Below are 14,506 nucleotides of genomic sequence, written 5' to 3'. Positions count from 1 at the left end.
AGTGTGTCCCAGGAAGGGTTGGTCAGTACTCAGATGTGACGTTACAATACTTTTGTGATGGCTAAAACTTTTACCCATTACGTTTATTGTAAATATAATGTAGCCTAATTGTGTTATTCTGTATGTCTTCCGGTAGTATGTGTTAGTTAGTAGTGTGATACGTACTAAAACCCATATAAATTATTTTGCATTATGGTATACTTATTGTCTGAGTAATGATGCTGTTAATGTAACTGCCGTTACATGTTCTCATGTCTCCAGTGTTGTTTTCTGCTTTATTAACCCTGTGTTATGGCATTGAGTATCATTTTCGTCCTGTTTCAAGTCAGGAATTGCGGTTCATTTTCTGGTAAAATAGCATGTGTGCAATGTGAAATTGTCACAATAGACTTTTTCTACTGTGAACATGGTCCATCATCGAAACCAGTAGTGAATAAACGTACTAGAAAACAACGCTATGTGTATCATGCATACCTCCAAGCGGTCAAATTTTAGCCCATAGGATAGCACTGTCCAAAATTAAATTCATTACGCACATGCAATTACGGTCATATTATCCCATTAAACCCCATAAGCACGGGATGAGACCACACAGGGATATCACAGGACCGTTTGAAACGTAATATATTGATATGCACATGTGCCTTATCCCGAATGGTTTACAGATAGAACACATGTAATGTACATTCGTTTTTGGCCTAGTGGCAGGCACGTATGTGTCTTACCCACCGAACTTATCTGACGTTTTCTTCTGGTCCAACCCACATCGTTGCTTTCAGTATTCGGGATGTCTTTCTGACATTAAACTAGCCCGCTGAACGCGCAGTTGTCCACGATTTGTAGTTCGAGTGAGGCAGTGGGAGGTAATCGCAGTGTATCAGAGATAAGCATTGGTTAATTATGTTTGTACACTCTCTATCTAATATGCCTCAGATATTGTGCATAGTTACGCTTCGCCAATGATACTGCTCATATTGCTGTCGAAGAATACGGTCGGAGCTTCCCGACAAGTCGAATTCCTAATTGTAGAGCGTTTTCCAAATATTTCAGCACATTGCGTGAAACGGGTACTCTTACAAGTTCCCATATTTCGTCTGGACCTCGAGTACAACAACCTGTAGAGCGACAGCAAATCTAGTAGAAATGGTGCAGTGTAGTCCCATTGCCAGCACACGGCAGCTTTCTGCACATAATATTTCCCCATGAACAATTGTGTAGTGAACATTACATGCGGAAAACTTGTCCACAAATCGAATAGAGCCTGTGCACAATCTTCACATTGGCGACATTGCCACGCTTGAATTTTGTCACTGATTAAATGGCAACCGTCATTCGCTTGCATTAATACTCTTCACTGGCAAATAATACGGTATGGAAGAAAAAACACGAGTAATAATTATCGATGGTTGCAGAACAATCCACAAAATAAAGTGGAAACCGATTTCCAATTTCGTATTTCGATCACTGTTTGCTGCAGCATGATCGGTAACAGATTGATAGGTCCAGTCACTTTCGAAGAGCAAATAACGGGACAAATTTATCTGCATTTTTTTGGAAAAACTCGTTAGTTGAATAACTTTAGAACGTTTCTTTGGCCTTGAGGATTTCATTATACTTCCACCATAGCGGGGCCCCACCACATTTTACCACGTGTGTGAGGGTACATCTCAGCCACACTTACTGGTTACTGGATTCGTCGGGGTAGGTCAATTAACTGGCCACCTAGCTCGTCAGACCTTATGCGGTGTACAAACGAAAAGTGAATACGCGACATAAACTGCGTTGTCGCACCACGGACACTGCTGCCCTCAATAGGGAACGTGTAGAGGCGCTCACATAAGCAACGCAGCTTGTTCTCCCGAGAGAGGAGAAATGCACTGAATTTTCGACAATAGGATGTTAAAATGGCTCTGAGGACTATGGGACTTAACATCTGAGGTCATCAGTCCCATAGAGTAAGAACTACTTAAACCTAACTAACTTAAGGACATCACACACAGCAATTCCCGAAGCAGGATTCGAACCTGCAACAGTAGCAGCCGCGCGGTTCCGGACTAAAGCGCATAGAACTGCTCGGCCACAGTGGCCGGCTGTTCAAATATTTATTGTGAGCTGTACAACAGCCACACTGAAGCGCCAAAGAAACTGGTACGGGAATGCGTATTCAAATACAGATGTCTAAACAGGCAGAAATGGTGCTGCGGCCGGCGACGCCTATATAAGACAACAAGTGTCTGGCGCAGTTGTTAGATCGGCTACTGTTGCTATAATGGCAGGTTATCAAGATTTGAAAAATGTTCAAATGTGTGTGAAATTCTATGGGACTTAACTGCTAAGATCATCAGTCCCTAAGCTTACACACCATTTAACCTAAATTACCGTAAGGACAAACACACACACACCCATGCCCGAGGGAGGACTCGAACCTCCGCCGAGTCCAGCCGCACAGTCCATGACTGCAGCGCCTAGACCGTTCGGCTAATCCCGCGCGGCCATCAAGATTCGAGTGAGTATCAACTTCGTGTTATAGTCGGTGCAAGAACGATGGGACACAGCATCTCCGAGGTAGCGATGAAGTAGGGATTTTTCCCGAACGACCATTTCACAAGTGTAGCGTGAACATCAGGATTCCGGTAAAGCATTAAATCTCCGACATCGCTGATGCCGGAAAAATATCCTCCTAGAACGGGACCAACCAGGACTGAAGAGAATCGTTCAACGTGACTCAAGTGCCACCCTTCCGCAAATTGCTGCAGATATCAGCGCTGTGCCATCAACAAGTGTCTGCGTGCAAACAATTCATCTAAATATCATAGATGTGGGCTTTCGGAGCCAAAGGCCCACTCGTGCACACTTGATTACCTCACAACACAAAGGTTTACGCCTCACCTGGGCCAGTCAACACCTACATTGGACTGTTGATGACTGGTAACGTGTTGCCTGGTCGGACGAGTCTGGTTTCAAATTGTATCGAGTGGATGGACGTGGACGGGTATGGAGACAGGGAACTGTTCGAGCTGGTGGAGGCTCTGTAATGGTGTGGAACGTGTGCAGTTGGAGTGATATGGAACGCCTGATACGTCTACATGCGACTCTGACAAGCATTGTGTCTGATAACCTGCATCCATTAATGTCTACTGTGCATTCCGACACCACTCACGTCCAGAATTGCTACAGAATGGCTTCAGAAATACTCTTCTGAGTTTAAGCACTTCCTCTGGCCACCAAACTCGCCAGACATGAACATTATCGAGCATATCTGGGATGCCTGGCAACGTGCTGTTTAGAAGAGCTCTCCACCCCCTCGTACTCTTACGGATTTATGGGCAGCTCTGCAGGATTAATGATGTCAGTTCCGTCCAGCAATACTTCAGGCATTAGTCGAGTCCGTGCCATAACGGAGGTGTAACAGTTTCTTTGGCTCTTCATTGTATAATGTGACATCTGCGACAATGCTTAGCGGCGAACGTGTTACACATACGTATTTATCAACGGATAATTTGTAAAACGCATGTTGTGTTATTTGCTGAGTATAGTAAACCCGTACATGTGTAAACGTCATAATGCATTGTTAACCCAAAAAGAAGTAGCAATGTACATTATTATGCATCTTGGAAAAATTGAATAGGTAATACGTGAACATTAAGCTTTCCTGTTGTTTCCATGAATATTGACCATACCTCCTGGGTTATCTTGTGTATCCAAGCTGTAGGGTCGCAACCCACCAGCTGCCTTCAACCTGGGCATTGGTCTTATTGTTTTGTGTCGTCAATGGCATTTAACGGAGAAGGTATTCGTTTGATATGATTGTTTTTCTCGATCTTCCGACGCTACTCCCTGCCGTTCACCTACACTATTGACGTATAAATAAGAAGTATGAGGAGACGATCAGATGGTTAGAAAAATTTTCTCGTATGACGGAGCGAATATTTAATCTACATCTACATGGGTTCTCCGCGAATCACACTTAAGTCCTGGCAAAGGGTTCTTCAAACTGATATCACAATAATCCTCTATTATTCAGCTCCCGTACAACGCAAGGGAAAAACGAACTCCTATATCTTTCCTTGCGATCTCTCATTTCTCTTCTATTATGATGGTCGTTTCTCCATATGTAGGTCGGTCTCAACAAACTATTTTCGTATAATAATTAAAAAAAAAGAGGCTTGATCGAAAATTTCTTTTAATCGGAGTGACCAGTTTCAAACCTTTATGACCATCTTCAGACTCCAGAACGGCATGCGGACTTCCATGCAGTAGGCTGCGCTGATACGCGACTCGCTGCTCAGTCAGTTCAGCGTCGTGGACCGGCGCAGCCTACTCCATGGAAGTCCACCTGCCGTTCTGGAGTCTGAAGATGATCCTTAAGGACTGAAACCGGTCACAACTGAAAGTTGCAAATTTTGAGTTTCTGTAAAAGGTTGCCAATCTTGGGGATTCTGCGTTCGTTTTAATTTAGCATGCTTTTTTCGTTGTTTCTGCAACAGTGTTTTGACTCGTTTTATGTACTAAGAAGGACCAACTCCGTTGTTTATTAGTTTATTTGGTATAAATCTCTCAATTTCTGTCTATAGTTTTTTTTTTAATTCAAGCCACATCTGGTCTATACCTATATTGTTAATTTGGAAAGAGTGAAGATTGTCTCCAGAAATGCGTCAAGCGAATTTTATCCGTTTTTCTGAATAGGCATACTTTTCGTTTATTTTTGGAAGACTTGGGAGTTACGCAATTCAGTCTCGCTTCTACAACAGTTCTACATTAATCCCTGTATCCGTTTTGATGCTCGTTATTAGTTCAGGAATGTTTGTTGCTAAGATCTCAAATGCGTTTTCAAAACAGTTTATTAATCGAGTAAGTTCATGAACTAACTGCTAACGGAATGCGTTGAGAACAATTTCGGATGATGTTTTATGCGTACCTCCGGATTTGATAGTGATGCTGTGAGGTAATTAATCTGTGTTAGCAGCGTTAGGGTAACGGGGAGATAACGGTGTCGGAGAAAGGACAATCATTATTTAGGTGGGTAAATAATAGAGATGGAACGTTACAGAGCAGGTAAGATGAAGCTCTCACACTTCGAGAAGGAAAAGTCCCGTTTTAGACAAAGGAGCAAAACTGAATCTGCTAGCTATGATTTCGGTGAGCGAAAAAAAAGGAAAGAAGAATAATCGTTAATTTAAAAGAAATTTTACAAACCTTCATTTGAGTTGGCGATTTACGGAACTTCACAAGTAATAGCAAAAACTCATAACACTTCAATCATTTAAAACAATCGGAACCAGCTTGACCTAGCTGTCTTGAAAACCTGAAATCAATAAGCTTGACAGGAAAGAATTTGAATCTTGCAAAATCTTGAATTTAACAGTTAAAAAACTTTCGTGACAGCAGTTCGGAAACCATTTGTTTTCGCCTTCAAAAATGGCTCTGAGCACTATGGGACTTAACATCTGAGGTCATCAGTCCCCTAGAACTTAGAACTACTTAAACCTAACCAACCTAAGGACATCACACACATCCATGCCCGAGGCAGGATTCGAACCTGCCACCTTAGCGGTCGCGCGTTTCTAGACTGAAGCGCCTGTAACCGCTTTGCCACACCGGCCGGCCTTTGCTTTCGCTGATGAGTACAAATGATTAGCTGCAGTTCGATAATGAAACTAGACCAGAGAAAACATTACACTTTAAAAAGTCACAAGATATAATGTATTAATGCAAGCAACATGGAGCAAAACCATACTAACACAAACTGATGAGTTAAGGACAGTGTGATAATGAGAATGTAATTCACTGCAAACCGTCAAAGCAATAGCTTAGAACTATAGTTAGGTAACAGAACTATTAACAGCATTTAAAATACAACTAGGAAAACTAGCCGATAGCCGAGGGTACATAACTGTTTCATAAATCCTTTCTTTTGTATGTAGCACAACAGGGATCACAACAGGTAACGTGAAAGGTGGTAACTGTGCAGTACACTGTTTGGAAAAATGCACTACCTCATAACAACTTGCATGAGCAATCATTTTAAAGAAGTACCTGAAAACAATTGTATCTAGCAGAATCTGTCTCGGTTTCAGCATTAACCTTTAGTTATACTATTAACACACTGGTTCATTGAGTACATGCGATGCTCACACCTTTATGAGTGCAACGGAGCGAGTCTCTAATATGCTTAGATCAGTTCCAAAACCGTTGGCAATAATCAATGTCAGCAGACTGTAGATGGAGTTAAATCGCTGCACACACAGCTGGCTACGCCCTTTGAAGATAGCAGTCTGCCGAATGGGATCACCACATCTGACAGAGTTGTGGTTGCACACAGGCAATGTCGGTGGGGTACCGCTGAACACACGCTAGCAGTCACTGGGAGTAATGTATATGACTGACTTCCAGCAAAGAGTGCACTACTAGAGGGGCAAAGTGGGATGGAGGGATGGAGGGGGAGGGAGAGAGAGAGAGAGAGAGAGAGAGAGAGAGAGAGAGTGATCGTCTCTAGTGACACGAAATCGTAATACGAACTACGTTCAGTAAGTAATGCTGTAACACACACGAGGGTGCAACTGGTGGGTCACCTTTAAACTGGAATCTTGCTTTTGACCGTGCGCCCCGTCCAGACCTAATACTCTCGCGGCAGTCGTACTGTTCTGCTCCACACTGCTGCTAGCTTGCCTGAAATTATGTGTCTAAATTTGCAAGCGGGTTTATGGGAGCAACTCAACACTAAACACAACACTCCTACGTCTGGTATGAACAATTATATTCCGATACGATAAGAAAATCGCAGGTTACACTGTTTACATTCTAAGTCATAAGCGTTTATGCCAATTAACATTGTTGATGATCTTGATGATTATTCTCCACAATATCACTTGGACGAGCGTACGCGTTACAGACACGACGCGGGTGATTTTTGATGAAGCAGAAGCCAGAAGAACGTCGGTTCTTATGCTCGTCACGTGTACACAGGTATCTGGTGACAGTCCTCCTTGACATGATAATACAACACAGTTAATAAGGGTCAATTACCGTTAGCAGTTCTTATTTGTACGAGCCTGCGCGTAACCGCCGCGGCAAATCTGCTTGTTGATAGTGCGGAAACGGGACGACAGAACGCACGTTCTCATGCTTGCTACAAGAGAATGGCACTTGAATGCTGTATTTTGTTGTAAACTATATCGCTGATTGACATTAGTTCATTCTGGAAGGACAAACGCTGCGCGGGTGGTTGATGCTGTACAGTACGACACGCAACGAGCGGATACACAAATACGTTATCGGCGGCACTGCTCGTATTTAATTACTTCTTTACCCACTTTTCTCTGAATCCGCTTCCATATCTCATTACTTCACTGTAATAGCACTTGTAGCAACACTTGAACCTCCATAATAACACCTTTCACATGTAGAACTACCCACAGCATAATATAACAGCTCCGTGTCCCGCGCTCGACCGTGCAAAAAAGCGGCTGCTCGCAAAGGTACTCTGCAAGCAAGCCAGCAATATGACAATACACTTACAAAGCTACACTTTTTTTCTGGCTGCAGGTTGGTTTTGTTCAGGATTTTAATACATCATACTGCACCCAACCAAATTTGCTAAGCAACCCTTTTTTTTCTTTTTTCAAAATACTCTCCGTTCGATGCCACTGCCTTACTCCACCTTAAGCCATCTTACCTGTATATCTGCATAGTACCGCGCTACCGTTCGACGTCGGAGCCAACATCTTGCTCCATCAATAACCTCCTCGTCATCCGTGTATCACTTCCCGTGGAGTGAAGTCTTCGTTGGCCTATACATGAAATTCGGAATACGCGAGATACAGGTTGTAGCGAGGATCAGGAAGAGGAGTCCAGTGAAGTTTCGTGAGCATCTCTCCGTTGTGCTCACTTGTGTGAGGTCTTAGAGAAGGAGAAATGTGTTTGAATTTCTGTGGCGACGAACACACTGAAATCATTTTACCGTTTCCTGAGGACAGCACAATACACGTCAGAGTTGGTCATTGTCCCATCAAACATAATAACCACTGTAGAGTGTTAGAAGACCGCTGGCATGACTTCACCGGCTGTGGGTGTTGCTGTGGACCTCTTCTTCGGAAGCTAGGTGGTGTGACGCACCTCTATGGATTACCGATTTATTTGCAGTTCTAAATGATGAACCCATGTTTGAGGGCCTATCGTGATGTTCGAGAAAAATTGTCACTGTCAGCCTCGTAACGCGCAAGCAGTTCCGCACAGATGGTCCTTCTTTCCTCTTTATGGTTTGATGTTATTGTTGTTGTTGCCTTCAGTCCACAGACTGGTTTGATGCAGCTCTCCATGCTACTCTATCCTCTGCAAGCTTCTTCATCTCCCAATACCTACTGCAACATACATCCTTCTGAATCTGTTTAGTGTATTCATCTCTTGGTCTCCCTCCACAATTTTTACCTTCCACGCTGCCCTCCAATACTAAATTGGTGATCACTTGATGCCTAGGAATATGCTCTAGCAACCGATCCCTTCTTCTAGTCAAGTTGTGCCACAAATTTCTCTTCTCTCCAATTCTATTCAATGCCTCCTGATTAGTTATGGGCTCTACCCATCTAATCTCCAGCATTCTTCTGTAGCACCACATTTCGAAAGCTTCTATTCTCTTCTTGTCCAAACTATTTATCGTCCATGTTTCACTTCCATTCATGGCTACACTCCATACAAATACTTTCAGAAACGACTTCCTGACACTTAAATCTATACTCGATGTTAACAAATTTCTCTTCTTCGGAAACGCTTTCCTTGCCATTGCCAGTCTACATTTTATATCCTTTCTACTTCGACCATCATCAGTTATTCTGTTCCCCAAATAGCAAAACTCCTTTACTACTTTAAGGCCGGCCGAAGTGGCCGTGCGGTTAAAGGCACTGCAGTCTGGACGCAAGACCGCTACGGTCGCAGGTTCGAATCCTGCTTCGGGCATGGATGTTTGTGATGTCCTTAGGTTAGTTAGGTTTAACTAGTTCTAAGTTCTAGGGGACTAATGACCTCAGCAGTTGAGTCCCATAGTGCTCAGAGCCATTTGAACCATTTTTGAACTACTTTAAGTGTCTCATTTCCTAATCTAATACCCTCAGCATCACCCGATTTAATTCGACTACATTCCATTATCCTCGTTTTGCTTTTGTTGATGTTCGTCTTATACCCTCCTTTCGAGACACTGTCCATTCCGTTCAGGTGCTCTTCCAGGTCCTTTGCTGTCTCTGACAGAATTACAATGTCATCGGCAAACCTCAAAGTTTTTATTTCTTCTCCATGGATTTTAATACCTACTGCGAACTTTTCTTTTGTTTCTTTTACTGCTTGCTCAATATACAGATCAAATAACGTAGGGGATAAACTACAACCATGTCTCACTCCCTTCCCCACCACTGCTTCCCTCTCATGCCCCTCGACTCTTACACTGCCATCTGGTTTCTGTACAAATTGTAAATAGCCTTTCGCTCCCTGTATTTTACCCCTACCACCTTTAGAATTTGAAAGAGCGTATTCCAGTCAACATTGTCAAAAGCTTTCTCTAAGTCTACAAATGCTAGAAAGGTAGGTTTGCCTTTCCCTAATCTTTCTTCTAAGATAAGTCGTAAGGTCAGTATTGCCTCACGTGTTCCAACATTTCTACGGAATCCAAACTGATCTTCCCCGAGGTCGGCTTCTACCAGTTTTTCCATTAATCTGTAAATAATTCGCGTTAGTATTTTGCAGCTGTGACTTATTAAACTGATAGTTCGGTAATTTTCACATTTGTCAACACCTGCTTTCTTTGGGATTGGAATTATTATGTTCTTCATACATTTTACCCACTAGATGGTAGCGTTTTGTTAAGCCTGGCTTACCCAAGGCTGTCTGATAGGCTGCGAGAAATCCAGCGGGCACACACGTAAGAGTACCCCAGCTGATGGGTGGATGTGCCAGCACTACCAACGGAGTCATCCAGCTGTGCGGCCAGATGTTCCACTGTGATCCGCCGTTCATCTCGAATGAGTGTGTCCGCACGTTCCTGCATTGCAGGAGTAACAGCTGTGTGCGGCCGGCCGGCATGCGGGAGATGGGACACATTTGCCCGACCTTGTTGCGATAATGACAGACGCTCAACGGCTCACCATGCTTTTGATCACTCTCATGTCTCCGTAAATAGTCTCCAGGAGCCTATGAATATCTGCAATGCTCTGGTTTTCCACCAAAAGAAACTCAATGACAGCTCTCCCCTTATAAAGCCCCTTGTAACACCATTTTGCAGGCAACGTATATCGGCGCCACCTACCGGAATTTCATGAACTGGGGACTGAAGTAGGATTATTCCACGCTGTCGCACAACAGATTCTGCATTTTTGGAACCGAAATTGGCCGAGAAAAAAAATATGTTGCGTTACTTATTGACCAGTACTCGTATCTTCGTAACGCCACTATCAGCCCACCTGGGCACGCGTTGCAACGCATGTTGGGTTGCGACAACGTCCAGGAATGATGGCAATGTACGGAACGGGAGACAGTACCATACTGGCTCTAGAACTGTACCTCCAATAACGTCATATGACCCTTTGTTTCTCATCAATAAGCAATGAGGAGAGTAACATTGATAATTTTTGCTCTAAGTGCCACAGTCAACGATCGTTGTCAAAGTGTTCCACTCTGTACCAAAAGTCTATACGAGGTGTGGTTTAAAATAACGAGACTACTGCTGTAAATCATTTCAATTCAAAAACGTATGATTTAGTTATTGTCACCGTCAGTGCACTCTCCTCTTCAATCCTTGCAGCGCTCCATACCAATTTTCCATTGATGGAAACTGCTTGAAGGCTTCCTCTATGTTCACCTCTATGACTCATGCCGCTTTTTCTTTAATTGTTTCAGTGGAATGAAATCTTGTTCCTTTTAGTGCTTTTTTGACGTTGGAGAATAGATAGGTCACACGGTGTTAAAACTGACGAATGAGGCGGGTGGTCTAACAATGAGTTAGAAACCTCTTAATAGACATCACGGTATGAGCCGATGAGTTGCCTTGATGCAGAACTTGTTATTCCACACATCGGGTCGAGTTTTTCTTATTTTCTCACGGAATCGAGAAAGAACCTCAAGATAGCAATGTCGATCAATAGTTTGATCTCAATGAAACCAGTGAAGATACACATTTTCATGAATATCGAAAATAAATCAGTCTGCCTTCGAATCTTGATTTGCTCATTGCATCTTTTTCCGCTCTCGTTGAAGTAGAGCCCTCTTAGTACGTGGATTGGCACTTAATTTCCGAATCACAAGTGAAAAAGTGAAAAACCAAGATTCTCCATATGTTATCACTCTTTCCAAGAAATTAGGATCATTTTCAATGGTACCCAAAGTGTCAGTACTTTTTCATGAGCTTCTTTTTTTTCCATCGTGAGAATTTTCGGTAACAGTTTCGCACACACTTCTCATGTTAAATTGGTTACCTAAAATTTGCCTTTCGCAATCTTTTTCAATTCCTTCAGTTTCATCAATCGATTGAGTATTCAACAAACTGCCCAATCGTTTCAAATTACATACTTTTTCGATATTTTCTTCCGTTTATGATGTTAAAATACGTCCCAGGCGTGAGTTAACTTCAACGTCTTGTCGGCCATCTTGGGAAAGCTTGACCCACTTAAAAACCCTTGTCCGTTGTGAACAATTTTTGTCATGCGTTTCTTTTAGTAAACGATAGGTTTCAGTAGCTTATAATCCAGTATTAGTTGAAAACAGTCAAGGTTAAGCCCTATCTTATTCTATTATTTGGTCCTGTGAACGTGAACGCGTTATGCAGGTCTTGGAGTCACTCACGTCTATTTACTGAAGTTAACGAAGGCGATGTTGGCCTGATATACTAGACGATGCCCTTTAGCTATACAGTCTAATGGATCGTCAGTAAGAAATACCTAATTAAGATCAGCCTGAATATGCCTAAATGAGGTGAAACGCGTAGTTGATACATTAAAAATAAACTAAAATTGCAACCAAAACTGTTTTCAACTAATACTATTATACACTGGTTTGCTGAGTCATGCCACAGGTTGGCTGTCTTATTTTCCACGTTTTATGTGAAACTTCACGACAGTTGAAACTTCCTGGCAGATTAGAACTCTATGCTGAACCGAGGTTCGGACTCCCTTTCGCGGGCAAGTTCTCTAACGACTGAGCTACCCAAGCACGGCTCACGACCCGCCCTCACAGCTTCACTTCCGTCAGTACCTCGTCTCCTACTTTCCGAACTTCACAGAAGATCTCCTGAGAAACTTGCAGAACTAGCACTCCTTGAAGTTGCTCTGTTATTACACTGCCGAAGTGGCCGTGCGGTTAAAGGCGCTGCAGTCTGGAACCGCAAGACCGCTACGGTCGCAGGTTCGAATCCTGCCTCGGGCATGGATGTTTGTGATGTCCTTAGGTTAGTTAGGTTTAAGTAGTTCTAAGTTCTAGGGGACTGATGACCTCAGCAGTTGAGTCCCATAGTGCTCAGAGCCATTTTTTTGTTATTACACTTTTCATTTTTCCGGCAAAACACAGTAAAAGCTCTTACACAAAGGAAGGCGAGTGTCACAGTCATTTGTCTAGAGACACCAGAGATGCTGCATTTGACCGAGAAAGCTTCACACTTCATAGCTATTGGCAGTTTATCTGTGACGTATGAGTACCTACTCTGAGACGGCACCAGCTCCGTTAGTTTATAGTCACACCTTGCATAGCAGTAAATCTGTCACTGTCGTATCTCATTATCTGAGACACTTGTGGAGAAGGGGACTGATAAACGTGGGTGAATACGGGGACGGACGTAAGAACAGTACCAGGAGACAGTGATGCTGTGTAATACAGTAAATCAGAAGTTAAGTCCCATAGTGCTCAGAGCCATTTGAACCATTTGCAGTTCGATTTACTGAAAACGTGTTAGACAGTAAATCACAGCTTTCTTACTGTTACAGCGATGGAAATTAAACACAGACAAGCGACGTGAAATACACTCCTGGAAATTGAAATAAGAACACCGTGAATTCATTGTTCCAGGAAGGGGAAACTTTATTGACACATTCCTGGGGTCAGATACATCACATGATCACACTGACAGAACCACAGACACATAGACACAGGCAACAGAGCATGCACAATGTCGGCACTAGTACAGTGTATATCCACCTTTCGCAGCAATGCAGGCTGCTATTCTCCCATGGAGACGATCGTAGAGATGCTGGATGTAGTCCTGTGGAACGGCTTGCCATGCCATTTCCACCTGGCGCCTCAGTTGGACCAGCGTTCGTGCTCGACGTGCAGACCGCGTGAGACGCCGCTTCATCCAGTCCCAAACATGCTCAATGGGCGACAGATCCGGAGATCTTGCTGGCCAGGGTAGTTGACTTACACCTTCTAGAGCACGTTGGGTGGCACGGGGTAAATGCGGACGTGCTTTGTCCTGTTGGAACAGCAAGTTCCCTTGCCGGTCTAGGAATGGTAGAACGATGGGTTCGATGACGGTTTGGATGTACCGTGCACTATTCAGTGTCCCCTCGACGATCACCAGTGGTGTACGGCCAGTGTAGGAGATCGCTCCCCACACCATGATGCCGGGTGTTGGCCCTGTGTGCCTCGGTTGTATGCAGTCCTGATTGTGGCGCTCACCTGCACGGCGCCAAACACGCATACGACCATCATTGGCACCAAGGCAGAAGCGACTCTCATCGCTGAAGACGACACGTCTCCATTCGTCCCTCCATTCACGCCTGTCGCGACACCACTGGAGGCGGGCTGCACGATGTTGGGGCGTGAGCGGAAGACGGCCTAACGGTGTGCGGGACCGTAGCTCAGCTTCATGGAGACGGTTGCGAATGGTCCTCGCTGATACCCCAGGAGCAACAGTGTCCCTAATTTGCTGGGAAGTGGCGGTGCGGTCCCCTACAGCACTGCGTAGGATCCTACGGTCTTGGCGTGCATCCGTGCGTCGCTGCGGTCCGGTCCCAGGTCGACGGGCACGTGCACCTTCCGCCGACCACTGGCGACAACATCGATGTACTGTGGAGACCTCACGCCCCACGTGTTGAGCAATTCGGCGGTACGTCCACCCGGCCTCCCGCAAGCCCACTATACGCCCTCGCTCAAAGTCCGTCAACTGCACATACGGTTCACGTCCACGCTGTCGCGGCATGCTACCAGTGTTAAAGACTGCGATGGAGCTCCGTATGCCACGGCAAACTGTCTGACACTGACGGCGGCGGTGCACAAATGCTGCGCAGCTAGCGCCATTCGACGGCCAACACCGCGGTTCCTGGTGTGTCCGCTGTGCCGTGCATGTGATCATTGCTTGTACAGCCCTCTCGCAGTGTCCGGAGCAAGTATGGTGGGTCTGACACACCGGTGTCAATGTGTTCTTTTTTCCATTTCCATGAGTGTATATTCATGAGAAGGTGGAACGTGCGCAGGTCGCACACTCGGTGTAGCTACGCTGGGACGTAAGCAGCGCATTGGGACCCCCAGTGAAGAC

Source organism: Schistocerca serialis, chromosome 1, assembly GCF_023864345.2.
Source record: "Schistocerca serialis cubense isolate TAMUIC-IGC-003099 chromosome 1, iqSchSeri2.2, whole genome shotgun sequence".
Classification (NCBI taxonomy): Eukaryota; Metazoa; Arthropoda; class Insecta; order Orthoptera; family Acrididae; genus Schistocerca; species Schistocerca serialis.
The sequence above is the reverse complement of the archived record's forward strand: the minus strand, read 5'-3'. Positions refer to the sequence as shown.